The sequence below is a fragment of the Phyllostomus discolor genome, chromosome 3 (assembly GCF_004126475.2).
Source record: "Phyllostomus discolor isolate MPI-MPIP mPhyDis1 chromosome 3, mPhyDis1.pri.v3, whole genome shotgun sequence".
Taxonomy (NCBI): domain Eukaryota; kingdom Metazoa; phylum Chordata; class Mammalia; order Chiroptera; family Phyllostomidae; genus Phyllostomus; species Phyllostomus discolor.
Window position 1 is genome coordinate 192,919,778 of NC_040905.2, and position 18,172 is coordinate 192,937,949.

The following is an 18,172-nucleotide window of genomic DNA, read 5'->3' on the forward strand; positions in this document are numbered from 1 at the left end:
AAAATGAAATTAGGAGAAATTAAAGTACTTAAACTATCAGAACCTCTGTTAATGGGTGTGTTGTGCTATGTAGCCTGGTCCTGCTTAAAAACTCAACCACAGCTCCCACATGCAGGAAAGAGAAAAATCAGGAAACTGGATTTTTTTGATCCTGCTTGTGTCCTCCAAGCCCCAAACTGTTTAACTGGCTAGAACATACTGCTTTGCCTGTAGCCTTGGTCCCCCTTCCCTGGCCCTCTACAGGCCTGAACCGCATTCCAAGTGAGGTTCTGTCCCACTCCAGCTCCCGAGCCCGAGTTCATCCTCTGTGTAGAACGACTCTTCGCCCCACCAGAGAGTGGGGCCCAAGATGACCTCTTGTGTAGCCAGAGGAGTGCGAAGAGCAGAAGCCTTCTTCCCTGACCAACAGTACCTCAAGAATCCTTTTCGGTTTCCTGATTGTTCTCTGATCAACACCCAGAGAGAAGCCCTGAGTGTAGCCATTTGCCCCTGAAAGTGGCCCTTGATCGTCTAGAAACCACAGGTCTTGCTCCCTACATCTGGGACCACAGTGCCCCCTGGTGGATGTTTCCTGCCTGGAGATCCTTGCAGCCTCACTCCACAAGTGGCACCACAATATCTCCGTAGGTGGGGACTGAACTGTAATTTGCCAATCCTGTGAAAAACATAATTAGGACTGGGGGCTATCCCTCAGTGGTATGCCCACTGATACATTTTCAGGCTGTTTACAAGTTGGACTGTTAAACACAGCCATTATTGAAATTTAAATTACATAAACTTATTGACTTATATCAAAAGCAAAGATCAATTGACTTATATCAAAAGCAAAGATCATAAATACAACTCATCACTTCTTTTTTTTTAAAGTTTTTATTTATTTTTAGAGAGAGAAGGGAGGGAGAGAGAGACAGACAGACAGACAGAGACAGAGAGAAAGACAGAGACAGAGAGACATCAATGTGTGGTTGCTGGGGGTTATGGCCTGCAACCCAGGAATGTACCCTGGCTGGGAATCGAACCTGCGACACTTCAGTTTGCAGCCCGCGCTCAATCCACTGAGCTACGCCAGCCAGGGCCAACAACTCATCACTTCTTAATAATCTTATGACATTTTACTATTGTGTATGCCTGTAAGTTATTTTCACCTATTGTTATTTGGATGGTGGAAATTACTCCACTTGTCCAGTCATGGCTGAACTGAAACCGCAGGTTGGCTATGGCTCTAAGTTCAGCAAAACTCAATGAAAGTCAGAATGAGTTGGCTGTATGGAATTTAAAATAAAGAATATTGTATGTTTCATTAGCACTTATAAATTGTGTGCTACACACCCTTCTACAGTAAAATGTATAAACTGATAGACTGTTTTTCTGGAGAGCTAACTGTTAAATATCTTGCAGCACACTCCAGTGCCCCTTCCTTCCACTCCAGCCCCAGTTAAATCCTCCTGATTCTGGTCGTCTCCCACTACTGACTCTGGGCCAGATGGACGTTGGAAGCTCATTCCCAGCCCCCTCTTGATTTACCTTGTCCAGGTGGAGGGACACCCATTAGCACAACGCACCTGGCTTCTTCTGCTCCCTCGCATATTCCTCCCCCAGGGAGGTGAACTGACTTACCTGGCCGCTGTGTTTAGAAGGAGAAAGAAGTCACGCATGGCTTAATTCCTGCCTCTGTTCCTTTTCTTAGGAGCTACCCACACAGGGAGCACCTTTTCCACACGAGGGAGCCTGCCCTGTTCTGGTGTTGCCCAAAGATGGTGAGTGGTCAAATTCTGGAGTCTGTGTTAACAACTCCACTTGCTCCAAGTCAGAAGCTATGCTCTGTAAAGTAGCATTGATGACCTGCTGACTCCTTTGTCTTACTTCTCAACTGGTTAAAAACTGAATGGGGAAAAAGGAGACTACTTATTGGGCCCCTCAGAAACTCCCAAAGCATCCTCCATCACGAGCCTTTGCTTCTGAGGTCCCAGAATGCCTTGTGGCAGCGCCTATATATATATATATATATATATATATATATATATATATATATATATTGGTATGCACAAGCCTTTAAGTTAAGAAAAACTGGCAAATTCATTTGACTAGAATTCCTCTTATTACCAATATATGTATGTGGTAATAATAATGCTTACACAATAGAGCATCCTTCATGTGCCAGATATTATACAAAGAGAGACCTTGAAAAACAAGTATCATCACTGACCCAGAGTGTTTTAGTAACTTCCCAAGGCCACAGGTGACGAAGCCAGATGTCAGGTTTCAAGGCCCTTGCTCTTTCCATTACACTTTAACTGCCCTCCCCTTTTCTTTCTCTTTCCTCCCACCCCATCCCTCTAGTCTTCCCTACACTCTCTCTCTCTTTCTCCTTTCTTGCACCAGTCCCACCACCACCTCCCCTCATTTCCGTTGTTTAGCCCTCTGACACATTGAAAAATGAAGACAGCATTTGTGACCTCAGAGATCGCAGCGTATATATTTTTTAAATTCTACAAATCTTACCCCAACAGCTGGGCCCTCAAGAAACTTGGCAGTAAGCAGTAGGAAAACCATGGCTGTCTTTTTAATATCCTCCTCAGGTTTCTCAGGAGGGATGTTCAGCATCCATTCAAGGTCCTGGGGGAGGAGGTCACAAAGAAACTAGTGTGCATCGATAGAGACCGCAGGACTTCGCAGGACGGGGGGTCTGTGCAGGTTTGGCCAGGGGGCTGGGCTCCAAGCAGAAAATGTAGCCTTTCCGCAAATGGAGTGTTTGCTGTTGCTGCTGAATCGAGGTTTCTTTTGCTGGTGTCCACAGTTGTATAATAGGTTCAGCAACTGAGCAAACAGTTTAGAAATTACCTGAGAGAGGAATGAGGAGGGAAAGAAAAATATATGTAATTAATATATTACTGCTTATATATCATGATTCATATATTTACATATGATTAATATCTGTAGTAATACATTTGTATATCATATATAATGCATTCTCAGTGGGGTAATGTGGCCCTCAAGGGTGTCAAAATTGGTTCTTGGGAAAGAGGGTGCAAACACACCACTCTTTTTATATATAAAATACAGACAATACCTACATACATAGAGGACCTAAACAAATACACACTATGTCTGTGGTATCAAAATTTCATGGAGGGAATATTAAGAAAAACATGCCTGAAAAGTCTCCTTAGGGGAGCAATAATTTCTTTAAATGACTGAAAAATACTGATGTATATAAAGAGCCTCGCAGAATGTGTGACACATGGTAGGTATTTAATACATGAGAACCGCAGTTGCTATTGTCATGGCTGGTTGTTACAACTGTCCTACAAACTAACGAGAGAACCGGGCCATCCCATCCTCGTCAGCGTAGAGAGGGATGTACTGTGGCAAGTTCCCAGATGAAGTTAGCTTAAGGTGGACCCTGCAGGAACTAGAAGTCAGAACTGCCCTGGCTGGTGTGGCCCAGTGGACTGAGTGCCGGCCTGTGAACAGAAGGATTAATGGTTGATTCCTGGCCTGGGTTGCAGGTCATGTCCCCAGTTGGGGGTGTGCGAGAGGCAGCAGATGGATGGTTCTCACATTACTGTTTCTCTCCCTCTCTTTCTCCCTCCCTTCCCATCTCACTAAGAGTAAATAAATAAAATCTGAAAAAAAAAAAAGAAAGAAAGAAAAGCGGCAGATTCTTGCACATGACCGAGATGATGGGACGACCTCTGGGACGCTCAGAAACACTTGTGCATGACGGTATTCAAATCCAAAGAATGAAGCGATGCACAGATGTTTGCGGGCAGGGCACAGGCTGCCGCAGGACCCACGGTAATCCTCTGGGGAAAGAACATGCTCCCAGATTCACTTTCCTCCTGGCTGAGAACTCCTCCACCAAGCCTTGTGCACCTGCCTTTGTTTCTCCTTACAGAGGATCTGGCTTCTAGAAAGCACTCAATAAGTGAGTTAATATGGGGTTTAGGCAAATGTTGAGCAACTTGTCATGCATTACTTTTTGCATACCAAGTGGTTTCATATATAATACCTTATTAAATCATCATAATAACCCTGTAAGGTCGGTATGACACCCCCACTGAAAGGATAAAGGAGCTGAGCTTGGCGAGTTCACTTAGTTACTTGTCCTCTTCGGCCACCCAGTAACGCAGAGCAGAGCAAGCCTCCTTTCGCCTGTACTGCAACACCTGTGATATTCTTCTCCCACAGCGGGGGAAGACACACGAAATGGTAAAGCTACGGAGGAAAAGTCACACACTGAGACTTGGGGGCTCCCTTGTGAGGGACATAGTAATGTCTGTAAACTGACACAATGAAGGCATGCAAGAAGGGGTGCTGTCTCCATGGGTATGGAGCTAGCATGTGGCAGAGCCCGCTGAGGCTGGGCAAAGCTATCAACTGCCCAGTTACAGGGAAATGAAAGCCCATCAAAGTAGAGACGCATCTCAAGATGCTGTGAAATTTGGGATGTAAAATAAAGGACTGAGAAGGGGAAGAAGTGTTGAGAACAAAATATGATATGAATTATTGGACACACACTGGTGTCATTTTTTATTTCAGGGCCAGAGCTTCAAAGGTAGGAATGACAGATATTTGACTAAGAATGGAGAGCATTTTTACAAAGGCTGAAAAGAATGTGTTTAGTCAGAGACCAATTCATCTGGCCCAAAGGGCTGTCAATGGAAAACAGATGGGAAGAGAGGGAAAAAAAAAAACACCTAGATAAAACTGAAAGGGGGGTAGTCATTAAGGGAGGTGGGGAAGAATTCAACTGGGAGGGTGATGCTGGGTAATTCAATGAGAAAACAATTGGAAAGGACATCAGAAATGGAATGTACGCAGCAAACAGCCAGGTATCGTGCACAGAACATGACCAACACAGTAACCTTGAAATTACAGCACAGGGTGACAGACAAGACCTCGTAGCAACCACTGTGAGTTGGCGGGATGAGAGGATCCATGGGAACAAAGTGATGGAAGGGTGCGCTGTGCACCAAAGACCTGTTGGGAGGAGGAGGAGCAGCCTGGAGGCTGTGATAACAATAGATCAGAGGAATCCCAGGACACTTGGATGAAGATGAAAGAGAGGAGCAGGAGTGATGTTATTGTGGAAGCAGAGCCCAGCCACTTGGAGCAAAGCCACAGAACTGGCAGAGCACAAACAATGGAGATAACATTCTGGACACTTCATTCAGATAAGAGCAGATTCTTTCGCTTGCCTTCCTAACAGTTGCAGGTCCTGGAAGGTAGAGGAAAAAAAATAAAAACTGCTCTGATCCCAAACACTGGGAAAAAGTCAATTTGCGGGAGTGGGTGGAATGAGCTCCTTTCACAAGGAAGAGCAAGGCTGAGCAGGATAAAATGTGTCCGGAGGACTTTAGGAAGCTAGATTTCAAAATATCTGAAGAAAATATAGGCCTAATCTCACAAGTTTCCAAAAGAAGACAGTACCAGGAAGTGCTCAGAGGCATGACGGTGGGCAACCCCACTGAAGAGAAAAGAGGGGAGGAGGTTCTCACGGAAATGAGCGTGATGGCACACAGCACTTGAAGCCAGGACGCAGGACGAACATTCAAAAAGATGGAGGCGAGGACAACTCTATGGTGGTGATGCAGAACCACATGAATAGCAGCAGTCACGTGAAAACCCTCGAAGAACCGAAGCGCGCAAAAACAGTAGGAACCAGAGAAAGTGTTTGGGACCAAGGAAATTGTCATAATAAATGGTAGGAAGGACATACTATGATCTCAAATGAGACCATATTCCTTTAGGCTCGGACAAGGACCGTGCCTGTGGGCCTGGAAAAACAAAAGTAAGAGTGTGTTGAAATCTAAGGTGGGAAAAGATGTAACTGACGCCTTTTGAAATCTAGCCTGAGGTCAGAGGTGGTGGTCCACAGTCTGTGAATCAAAGGGCCTACATTTGCTTATCTTCGAACTTTCTTATTGCTAAGACTTTGGGTCCCGGGCTCTTAATTAAAATGGGGTATCACAGCTCTGCAAAACACAGGCAGGCATGGACTGCAAAACCACAAATAATAAACAGGGTCTATGACAGAGGAACTCACACTTTCCATTTAAAGTTTAAAAAATATTTTGATACATCTTTTCTTCTATATACATTGTTGAGTAGAATTGGTTTCATAGTTTCAAGTTCCCATTGGTGTTCCCAGTTTGTCTCCTTTTTTCTTAGGTTTCCTCACTGCCAACTCCAAATTATTATAATGCACATGTAGCATAATTTCTTCAAAGTCCATTTATGTTGTAGCATGTATCAAAATTACCTTCCTTTTTAAGGCTGGATTATTATTCATACACATGCATCCTATTGTATGTGTATACCATATTTTGTTTACCCATTCTCCTGCCTGTGGATATTTGGGTTTTTCCACCTTTTGACTCAGGTGAATTATGCTGCTACGAACATGGGTGTACAAACATCTGTTTGAACGTCTGCTTTGAATTCTTTTGGGTATATAGCCATGAGTGGAATTGCTGGATCAAATGGTAATTTCATGCTTAATTTTTTGTGAAGAACAGCCACAGTGGATGCACCATTTACATTCCTACCAGAAATGCACGAGGACTTCAATTTCTCCACATCCTGGTAACCTCCTGAGGGCAGGGTTTCAGAGACCCATCCAACATGGGTAGGACCTGGAATATCATCGCTTCCCAATGAATATGTAGAAGTAATGATAATAAATGAATTAACAGATAAACATGATGTCAACAAAAAGCCAGATATGATTTTTATTTATTTTTAAAGATTTTATGTATTTATTTTTAAAGAGAAGGGAAAGGAAGGAGAAACAGGAGAAAAACATCCATGTGTGGTTGCCTCTCACATGCCCCCCACAGGGGACCTGGCCCGCAACCCAGGCACGTGCCCTGACTGGGAACTGAACCAGTGACCCTTTGGTTCGCAGGCCAGCACTCCATCCACTGAACCACACCAGCCAGGGCATCAGCTATGATTTTTAGTTCAACAAGCCTGGTATGCTCGAAATAAACGTATTAAATCAGCTTTAGCTAGAAATGAAAAACCTGTTGAATGAGAGAAAAAAGTGTTGGGCCAGGAGAAAAGAAAAACAAAGAATCCAAATTGTTTAAACACACTGAACTTTAGCAGAAGATCTGTTTCACAATATATTGCTAACAATTTTTCTACTCTGTCTTGCAAAACTAATGAGAAAATCAGGTCAAATGAGAAAAAAGAGTATTGGGTTGTGGAAAGGATACTGTTTAAACATAAAACATGTGAGTGCCAGGCCTTTGCCCCAGTGGATGGCTGACTGCACCATAAAATCGACTTTTTTAATCATAACTAGATAACTGAGTGGAGATAAATACTACTAGGGATACAAGAGTTGACATTCTAGAAGTTAAGAACCACCTATGCGGCTAACTGGCTTTCCGAAAGGTTGGGAAAAAATTCCAAACTATGAAAACATCTTTCCCATACACTTTTCACAATAATATTGGAAGCCTTAACTGTCAATTTTAACACATAACAATATCATCTTGTTTCAAAATGCTTGTTTTGGTGGGTGACTAAGTTGTCCTTTCATTATTAATTGAGCTCTTCCTCTGTTCCAGGCAGTCCTCCTGGTAATTAAAGAATGTGAATCTTCTAGCAGGAGAGACAGACACGAATCAAGAAACATAAATAAGCGATATAGTGTGTTAGAAGACAGCCAGTTCAATGGAGGAAAAAAGCAAAGCATCAGCAATGATGGACTGGGAAGTGTGGGACATTTTGTTGTATTAAATAAGGTGATCAAGGGGTCAAGGTAAGTTTGTAAGTCTCACTGGGAAAGTGAGATTTGAGCAAAGATTGGAGGAAGAGAGGAGGGCAGATATCTAGAGGGCATTTCAGGGAGAGAGACAAAAGACCCAGGTGGGGTGAACACGGCCAGTTCAAGGGACACCAAGGAGCCCAGTGTGGCTGAAGCAGAGTAAACTTGGGGAAAGGTGCAGCCGATGAAATCAGAGAAGTAATGGGGAGGAGGGGGAAGGGAAACCATTGTAAAGATGGGACTTTTACCGAGTGAAGTGCAGATCCATACAGGGGTTTGAACATGAGTGAACTGATCTGTGTTTTAAAAGGACCTGGCTACTGTATTTAGAATAGACAAAAAGGCAAGAGCGAGACCATGGTGGGCACATGAACGGAGTGACCATGGTGGCACAGATGGAGACTGTGCATTGCCCCTTGGCATGGGCTCTTCCTAAGGCTGATCTAGCTACCATAACCTCTAAATGCCCAATCTGCCAGAGAGAGAGCGACCAGCGCTGAAATGCAAAAATGGCACTATTCTTTGAGGGATCAACTGTCCAGTCGATTGCAATGGCCCTTCCTGTGCTGGAAGGGCAAATAATTTGTTCTTGCAGGAATTGGCATTTATTCTGAGTATGCACTTATATTTCCTGCCAGCAGAGCTTTAGCCTGTACCACTCACCATACAGGAGTTTACAGAGGGTCTGACCCACAGACATGGAACTCCACCCATTATAACATCCCACCAGGAGACCCACTTCACAGTGAAGGAGGTTTGGGAGTGATCTCATGATCAAGGGATCCATTGGTGTTATCACATACCACCATCCCCAGAAAAGTCAGTTTAGCAAGAGCAAGGGACTGGCCCACTGATGGTGCCGCTGAAGCACCACGTTGGAGGCAACACTGTGCAAGAAAAGGGTCTCATTTGCCAGGGTGCAATGTACACACTGACTCAGAGAATCCTACAGTGCACTGTGCCCCAGCAAGAAGACCAGTTGGGGCCAGGAACCGAGGCAGAGAAGCAGGAGTGGTCCCACCCACCACTCCCAGTGATACACTGAGGAGTATTCTCTCCCCACATCCTTGGACCCTGCAGAGTTAAACAGCCCTGGTCCTCAAAGGGGGAGACTTTTGCCAGGGGACAGAGCAATGGTCTCACTGAACTACAAGTTATTGCTGCCACCGTTTATGTTAAGGAATCAATACGCAATGAGAGTCATCAACTTGGCAGGGACAACGGATCCTTATTAGCAACAGGAGGCAGGACCACTGTCACACATCAGGGACAGGAAGGAAGTATATGTACAATTGGTCTCAGTGCCTCTTGCTACTCACTCAGCCATCTGTGACTGTGAATGGACAAGGGCAGCAACCCTGGCCTGAAAAGAATGTAATCACTGAAGGCACATTCTGCTCAGGAATAAAGGTCTGGCTCACACCACTAGGTAAACCAAGAGCAGTAGAGCAAGGGAACTTAGTATGTATAGTGGAGGAGGGAAATGATGACTACTAGTAGTTGCCCTCAAACCACCTGCCGGTGTGGGCTGTGTAGCTTGTCCCACCACCCTACCTCTTCTAAGTTTCCCTTTACTAAGAGATGCTCAAGGGGCCCCTGGAGCAGCAGCTTCCTGAGTGTGTGTGGGTAAGTGGGGTTGCAGGGTGCAAGCAGAGGCCTGAGGCCTCCAAAGACACCCACTGCTCAGATCGCCTTTCAAGAAAAAAACAGACCTGTGAGAAATTCAGCTAGCTGACAGCTCTTCCTAGGCAGTCCCTGGCCACTAAACATGACAGGGACACCAGAGTCTGGAAATTCTGCACAAAGACTGACTGCTGTAACAAGTAATCTTTACTCCAGAGGCGCCTGATACGCTGCCTAAGCCTGTCAGCTCTGCTCCACAGTCTGAGCTTTTCTCTCTCCAATTCTGCTTCCTTCCCTCTTTCCCTTTGCAGCAAACACATCAGCATTATGGTCTGAAGGCCTTCCTTGCCCAATCTTGCTTCGTCCCCTTTATTTTTCATAGCTGATACCCACCAAAAAAGTTCTTGTACTCGTAACTCTATTTCATTGTTTGCTTCTTCCAAGAGACCTAAATTGACAGGGTGACTGAACATGTATGAGATTCACAGGGCTGAGAAACTTGGGGTGGGGGAAGATGGTGTTTGAGGAAGACAGCAGCCTGAGCAAGAGGCCCAAAGATATTTTTAAAGCTCAGTTGACCCTGGCTGGCGTAGCTCAGTGGATTGAGCACGGGCTGGGAACCAAAGTCTCCCAGGTTCGATTCCCAGCCAGGGTACATTCCTGGGTTGCAGGCCATGACCCCCAGCAACCACACATTGATGTTTCTCTCTCTCTCTCTCTCTCTCTCTCTCTCTCTCTCTCTCTCTCTCTCTCTCTCTCTCTCTCCCCCTCCCTCCCTCCCTTCCCTCTCTAAAAATAAATAAATAAAATCTTTAAAAAAAAAAGCTCAGTTGTCACGGGCTGAAATTGTTTTTAAAAGTAGATATATTTAATTGAGTGCAGAATGTATTTAGTTGTATGCAGAAATACTCTTAATAATGAGTTGCCCTACTTTACAAACATCTTGAGCTGTCCTGGCTGGGTGGCTCGGTTGGTTGGAGCGTCATCCTATACACCAAAAGGTTGTGCATTCAATTCCCGATCAGGGCGCACACCTAGCTGGCGGGCTCCATCCCCAGTCAGGGTGAGTACGGGAGGTAACCAGTCAATGTTTCTCTCTCACATCAATGCTTTTTCCTTCTGTCTCTCTGTCTCTCTCTCTCTCCCCCATCCTCTCTCTCTAGACTAAATAATCATCCTCGGATGAGGATTAAAAAAAAAAAGTCTAGAACTTGGAAACAGGTTCTATTAACATAAAATTTATGTCATAAACTAATAGGTTTTAGAAACAATGGAGATGGAAGGGCTTACGACAAACACCGTTATTTTTATGAATACAATTCAAAATCAGACATTGTCCATCACTGTATTTCCAACACAATGCTTGCACAGAATAGGTGCTCACAGAACATTTGCTGGATTCGCTCGGTAGCCTGCAGAACGCTTTCAGTGAGGGCAGCCACTCTTGAATGAGGAGGACTGTTCCAAGGAAGTTTCCTAATGTGAACATATGTGTGGAGAGCCTCTTTCTCTTACACCCCACATCGACTCCCATCAACAAAGCCTGTAAATCCTACAATAAACCCAGAACCCAACAATTTATCACTTGTACGGCTTCCACCCTGATACAAGCACCCACTCTGTTCTGGATTCCTGCAATAATCTCCTAACTCAAGTCTCTAGTCTGTCTGTCTTTGCCCACCCCACCCAGGAAGTTCTCCACACAGCAATCAGAGTAATCCTTTCAAAACACTAGGTCAGATCCTGTCACTCCTCTGCCTTAAACCCTCCAGTGATTTTCCATGTTGCTCTGAATGAAAGCCAAAGTCCTTGGCTCTGGCTGGTGTAGCTCAATGGATTGAGTGCTGGCCTGCAAACCAAAGGGTCACTGGTTCGATTCCCAGTCTAGGGCACATGCCTGGGTTACAGGCCAGGTCCCCAGTGGGGGGGCATGCAAGAAGCAACCACATATTTATGTTTTTCTTCCTCTCTTTCTCCCTCCCTTCCCCTCTCTATAAAAATAAATAAAAATAAAACAAAAGAAATAGCACTTATCAACACCTGATCTAGTATAAATATCTGATTTTAGTTTATTATTTATCTATTATCCCACTATAACAGGGTTTTCAACCTTTTTCATCTCATGGCACACAGACTACTAAAATTCTGCAACACACCAAAAAAATACATTTTTTGTTGATCTGACCAAAAAGTAGGTGTAATTTTGATGCATTCATACCAGACGGCTACTGTTGTATTGGCTGTTGTCATTTTTCTTTTATTTGATAATCCACAGGGATGTACAACCATTTACTATCTCTGGGCCACACTGGAAGAAGAGTTGTCCTGGCCCACACATGAAATACACAAACACCAATGAAAACTGATTAGCAAAAAAAAAAAAAAAAAGAGTTTAAGTAAATTTATGATTTTCGGTTGGGCTGCATGAGGGCTGGACACCCCTGAAAGGAAAAGAGGTCAGTACCCCTGACTAAATAGTCAGGCATTGCATGTTTTCAAAATCCTTGCAGCATACCAGTGCACCTGCTGTGGCACACCAGTTGGAAAACTGCTGCACTAGAATAAAAACTCCTTGAGGGCAGGAGACTTCGTTGTGTTCTCTGTTGTATCCCCAGCACCCAGAACACTTCCTGGCAAGGAGACAGTCTCAATAACGATTTGCTGAATGAATGGTTTTAAGTCTAGTGTTTTCACCCTGATATTTTCTAAGTCAGCAGATGCTGCATCTCTGCTGGCTCATCCTCTTCCCTGAAATCATTTGACTGATTTCCAAAATACACAAGCAAAATTCCCTGGCTTGTTACCAAATACTTAGAATGATGACTCCACTTGATTTTTTTTTTATCTTGGTTTAATAGCTCTTGAAGAAGCCCAAGCCTATCCTACAAGGCCTTGCTCCTGGAGTGCCCTACCTTTGATGGCCTTTGATTTGGCGGTTGTGGTCCTATCATGTGTCATGTGCACTGTGGGTCTCTGGGCAAAGGCAACTACACCTTACAGGGACGCATACGGCCTGTCCGAACTGTGCCATTGGGTCAAGAGTGGGTATGTCTGGCAGTTTCTCCAGAAATTAAAAGGAAAACAACTTTTTCTTTTTTCTTTTTTTTTTCCCGTGTGGGAATCTGGAGGCTGGCCAGTGGTAAATTATATCCAATGAGAACACTAGACCAGTACTATGATCCCAACTCACTCTGTGGCTGTGATGTTTGTGTGGATGGCAAGACCTGAATGCAAAACAGCAACTTTTTATCTTAGCACTGTACTTTAGGAAATGTTCTCAGGCCAATCTGTCAATTAACTGACATTTAAAATCTACTGTTGTCACAACTACTTGGGACAATATATTGTATACATCTAGAAAAATTTTAGAGACACTGAAAACAATGCTTATTTCTAGGAAGGGGGGAGAAGGACTTTTACTTTCAATCATTCCCCCCCCTTTTTAAGATTTTATTAATTTATTTTTAGAGAGGGGAAGAGAGGGAAACACCAATGTGTGGTCCCCTGCTGGGGACCTGGCCCACAACCCAGGCATGTGTCTTAGACTGGGAATTGAACTGGCCACCCTTTGGTTCTCAGGCCGGCACTCAATCCACTGAGCCACACCAACCAGGGCACAACCATTCCTTTTCTATGCTGTTGAATACATATACATATATATAGTCATGAGCCAAAGATTAGTTTTAAAAAAATACATACTAATACTGCCCTGGCTGATATTTCTCTTTCCCTTCCCCTCTCTCTAAAAATAAAAATAAATTTTTTTAAAAAATTAAAAAATGCATACTAATACATGGAAGGCCATCTCTCATCTCCTCTTTCTTTTTTTTCCCCTGCAGACAATAGTAGTTGTGCCAGGAAACTTTTAACTCTATACAGTAAGTATATTCTAATTTTTAGAATGTCTTCGCATGTTTTCCTACAACTGTTGTCAATTTTAACTAAAGGGACTGCACCATTTTTTCAATCAATGTATTTGAATATCCACATTGTGCTGGACTCTGAAGGTACCATTATTTTTTTAATATATTTTATTGATTATGCTATTACAATTGTCATATTTCCCTTCACTCCCCTCCACCCTGTACACCCTCTCCCACCCATATGCCCCCCTTTAGTTCATGTCCATGTGTCATAAAGTTCTTTAGCTTCTACATTTCTCATACTATTCTTACCCGCCCCCTGTCTATTTTCTACTTTCCATCTATGCTACTTATTCTCTGTACCTTTTCCTCCTCTCTCCTCCTCCCACTCCCCTGTTGCTAACCCTCCATGTGATCTCCATTTCTGTGGTTCTGTTCCTGTTCTAGTTGTTTGCTTAGTTTCTTTTGGTTTTGCTTTAGGTGTGGTTGTTAATAATTGTGAGTTTGCTGACCTTTTACTATACATATTTTTTTTTAATCTTCTTTTCTAAGTCCCTTTAACATTTCATAAAATAAGGGCTTGGTGATGATGAACTCCTTTAACTTGACCTTATCTGAGAAGCATTTTATCTGCCCTTCCATTCTAAATGAAAGCTTTGCTGGATAGAGTAATCTGGGATATAGGTCCTTGTCTTTCGTGACTTGGAATACTTCTTTCCAGCCCCTTCTTGCTTGTAAGGTCTCTTTTGAGAAATCAGCTGACAGTCTGATGGGAACTCCTTTGTAGGTGACTGTCCCCTTATCTCTTGCTGCTTCTAGGATTCTCTCCTTCGTTTTTACCTTGGCTAATGTAATTATGATGTGTCTTGGTGTGTTTCTTCTTGGGTCCAACTTCTTTGGGACTCTCTGAGCTTCCTGTATTTCCTGGAAGTCTATTTCCTTTGCCAGATTGGGGAAGTTCTCCTTTATTATTTGTTCAAATACGTGTTCAATCTGTTGCCCTTCCTCTTCCCCTTCTGGTACCCCCTATAATTCAGATGTTGGAACGTTTAAAGATGTCCTGGAGGTTCCTAAGCTTCTCCTTGTTTTTTTGAATTCTTATTTCTCCATTCTTTCCTGTTTGGTTGTTTCTTTCTTCCTTCTGGTCCACTCCATTGATTTGAAACCCAGTTTCCTTCCCATCACTATTGGTTCCCTGTGCATTTTCCTTCATTTCTTTTATGATAACCTGCATTTGTTCATCTAATTTTTGCCCCAAATCAACCAATTCTGTAAGCTTCCTGATCACCAGTGTTTTGAACTGTGCATCTGATAGACTGGCTATCTCTCAGTCACTTAAAATGATGAGTCCTGGGGCATTGATCTGTTCTTCTGTTTGAGACATATCTCTTTTTTGGGGGGCGGGGGTCTGGTCGCTCCTGTTACGTTGAGGGGCGGAGCTTTAGGTGTTTATCAGGGCTGGGCACCCCCGTCGCTAGATTGTGACGTTGTATGTGGGGGCGGGGCGGGGGCGGGAGGGAACAATGGCGGTAGATCCGTGCTCCGTGGGATCTCAGTCCCTTCCCTGGGATCCTGGGTTGTGCATTCTGCCCTGCTCCACAATCGCCACCTCACTGGGTCCGCCAGCTGCCGCTTGTGTACTCAGGGTCCACCGGCTGCGATCTTGCACGCCCCAGATGCCTTACGCACTCCCGGTTGCCTTACGCGCCCAATTCTTTCCGCTCTCTGAGCCGTGACCCACCCCTGGCTGCTCCTCTCCGCCCCTCCTACTGGTCTAGATGAACGGGTCTACTTCAACTTCTTGGCTGTCCGACTTCCATTCAGATAAATTCTCTGTCAGTTCTGGGTGTTATTCTGCTTCTAAATTATTGTTGTTCCAATCTTGGTTGTGCGTGGAGGTACAGTGCATTCACCTATGCCTCCATCTTGGCCGGAAGTTGAAGGTACCATTATGAACACGAGTGACACACATCTGGTCTCATAGAGCTTACTGCGTTGGGAGTCAGTCAACATATACAATTAGCACCTACTGTGTTTCAAGCACTGTTCTTTGTGCTGGGAAAGAGCCTAGAATAAGATAGTGAGTTCCTCTACACAAGAAGCAGACATGGCAAGTGGGGTAGTCATGTGAGACAGACAATATACAAGTTAAAAAATAATAATTTTAGATAGATCCATGAAAACATTTAAGTCAGGGTAATGCTGCACCTAGCTCATGAAGTTCTGTGTGACTTAAATGACAGCATCCATGTAAAGTGCCTATAACAGTGACATAAGGAAGTAAAGTTTAACTTGGAACCTGAATGATGAAAAGGAGTTAGCTCTTTAAAGATATGGGAAGACTGAGTTTTAAGCTTAAGTCATCTCAACTGCAAAGGCCTGCAGACTAGTACTAGCTTAGCATGTTTGAAGGATGCAAGAAATATAGTGCAGAGCGATGAAAGTAAATGAGCAAAGGAATGAGATGAGGCCAGAGAATCTGGCAGCAGTCAGATCATGCAAGCTGTCCAAGGACAGGTAAAGTGTTTGAATTTTATTCTAAAATGTAATTAGGTATTAGTAGTAGAAATGACATGATTTGATTTATTGAAAAAACCACTCTGACTGCTGGTGTACCTGTTGGGGAAAAATGAGTGGAAGTGATCACTTGGGAGGTGGGTAAAGGGTAATGATGGATTAGCCTAGGGTAGCAGAAGTAGAAATCATGAGGAATGACTGAATATTGGGATATAGCATGGAAAATAAAGTTCACAGAACTTGATAATGGACTAGATGTGGTAGCTGAGAGGGAGGAAGGCAGGAAGGAGACCCATCAGGTATGATGACTAGATTTTTGGTCTGACCATCTGGGTAAGATGGTGGTACCATGAACTATGATGGGAAATGAATGGTTCTGTCTGGCTGAGTTAAATTTCAGAGGCTTGTTGTATTTTAAGTGAAGATATTACAGAGGCAATTGGCTAATCCTATCTATAACTAAGGGGAAAGGTCCAGGCTGGAGGCATCTCAAAACAAGGACAAGATGAGATCACTTGGTGACTCACAGCAGAGATACCAAAAAATGGAAGGCAGAGGGTTGGATGTTGAATTACAATGAGTAGATACTTGCTGTGAAGGGCAAATACCTGGTTAGAGAACAGGGAGGTTGGTCAGGGAAACTTCCACAGAATATATGAACTCCTAGTATGCATGGAACACCAAGCAGTGACATTGTATCCATGAGGACACTGTCCCACCCAAATACTTGCAACTGATCTCATAGCTAGTGGTCTAATTGTAACTTTGCTTTTTACCCAAACCATGGAAAGTCGGAAGTGCCACAGCCCTGGCTGCTGTGGCTCAGTGGACTGAGCACTGGCCTGTGAACCAAAGAATCGCTGGTTGGAGTCCCAGTCTAGGGCACATGCCTGGGTTGTAGGCCAGGTCCCCAGTAGGGGGCACATGAGAGGCAACCACACATTGATGTTTCTCTCTCTCTCTTCTTCCCTTTCCCTCTCTAAAAAATAATAAATAAAATTCTTCAAAAAAAAAAAGTGCCACAACGTAGTCCCTTAATGTTAATGTGCCCTATGAAGAGACAGAATAGCCAGGCACCTAGGAGCAAAGGCCCTGGAGCCATTTTGTTTGGGTTCAAATTCTGGATAAACCACTTTCTAGGATGGTGTCTCCAGGGTCCTATATATTATCCAATATATCTGTACATCAGTTTTCTTTCCTATAAATGGACATACTATTAATAGCTAACTACTTATGGGCTGCTTATTATGTTCCCTGTACTAAGATTTTAAGATTTAACATATTATTCAACACCCCGCCCCCTATAATCAATACAGTTGAATGCTGTTAATATCCTCATCTTACTTATGAGGAACCAGAAACCCATTCACCCATTCCACAAACATCTGTGTGTCTGCTCTGTGCCAGACATGTGTCTTCGTGCTGGGAGTAGTACACTGGTTAACACAACAAGAGCCTTGCCTTCGCACAGTTTCAGTCTGGAGTTTAGAGAAGGGAGAAATACGAAAAACATAAATAAGTGTATTGTAAGGTAATTACAAGATGATAAATGCTATGGAAAAAAACTGAGCAGGATAACTGAGCTTTGGAAGTTGCGATTTTAAGTCGGGTATCCAGGGTAGACCTCACTGAGAAAGTGAATTTTGAGCAAAGATTCCGAAGATTCCAAGGAGTCGAGACAGCGAGCCACCCAGGCGTCCGGGGACAGAGCACTCAGAAGCGGGAGCAGCGAGTGCAAACCCAGGTGGGAGCATATGCTTAGTATCCACCACGAACACCATCCAGAGGAAGCAGGCGAGTAAGACGTGGTGAGGCAAGGGCTATGCACCCAGTTTAGAAATTCTGGCTTTTACACTGGTTAAGACGAAGAACTAATGGGCAGTTCTCCCCAAAGGAGTAATATAACGTGATCTCCTGTTATTGCTCAACGTTCACACAGGCAGTCCGGGCGCTAGAGACTCTGGTCCCAAGGTTAAAGAACCAGTCGCCACCACAAAGGCTCAGCTACGCAACAAGCGCCCTGTAAGCGCCGACTCATTACTCTGGTGATCAAGATCCTTTCACTTAAGCCTGGCCCCGACCTACCGCCCTCTAGCCTCCCAGCTCCGGAGCTCAGCATCCACCGAATCCGGTCTCCACGTAGCGCTTTCCCCGCTACCGATTGCGCAATTCGAGCCTGGGCAGCCGGGCGGAGTCTAGACGTAGGCGGAGCGACGGCAGGCGGGAGAACACCCAGGGTTGCAGACGCAACTAGGCACCCCTGGAGTCCAGTAGACACCGGGACTGCGCCTGCGCACACAGGATCCAGGCCGCGGACATTCCAGAGCCGCCTTCACCCCGTCCCAATTCCGGGACCGAGTTCTTAGTTGCGCCTGCGCACAGTCTCGCC

General features: G+C 44.3%; 1 long non-coding RNA gene and 1 other non-coding gene across 3 annotated transcripts; both read right to left on the bottom strand.

Moving 5' to 3' along the window:
* Positions 1 to 1,086: 1,086 nt before the first annotated feature.
* On the bottom strand, positions 1,087 to 18,166 carry LOC118499756. 2 transcript variants are annotated; one of them, XR_004902289.1, is made up of 3 exons: positions 17,869 to 18,162; positions 2,503 to 2,841; positions 1,087 to 1,881 (listed from the first exon to the last, which is right to left on the bottom strand). It is a non-coding gene; the product is annotated as an uncharacterized LOC118499756 (long non-coding RNA). The 2 variants fall into 2 exon arrangements; XR_004902288.1 differs by lacking the exon at positions 1,087 to 1,881 and having other exon boundaries at positions 2,463 to 2,841; positions 17,869 to 18,166.
* LOC114514374 lies at positions 12,512 to 12,694 on the bottom strand. Its single transcript, XR_003686041.1, has one exon. It is a non-coding gene; the product is annotated as a small nucleolar RNA SNORA23 (small nucleolar RNA).
* Positions 18,167 to 18,172: the final 6 nt, after the last annotated feature.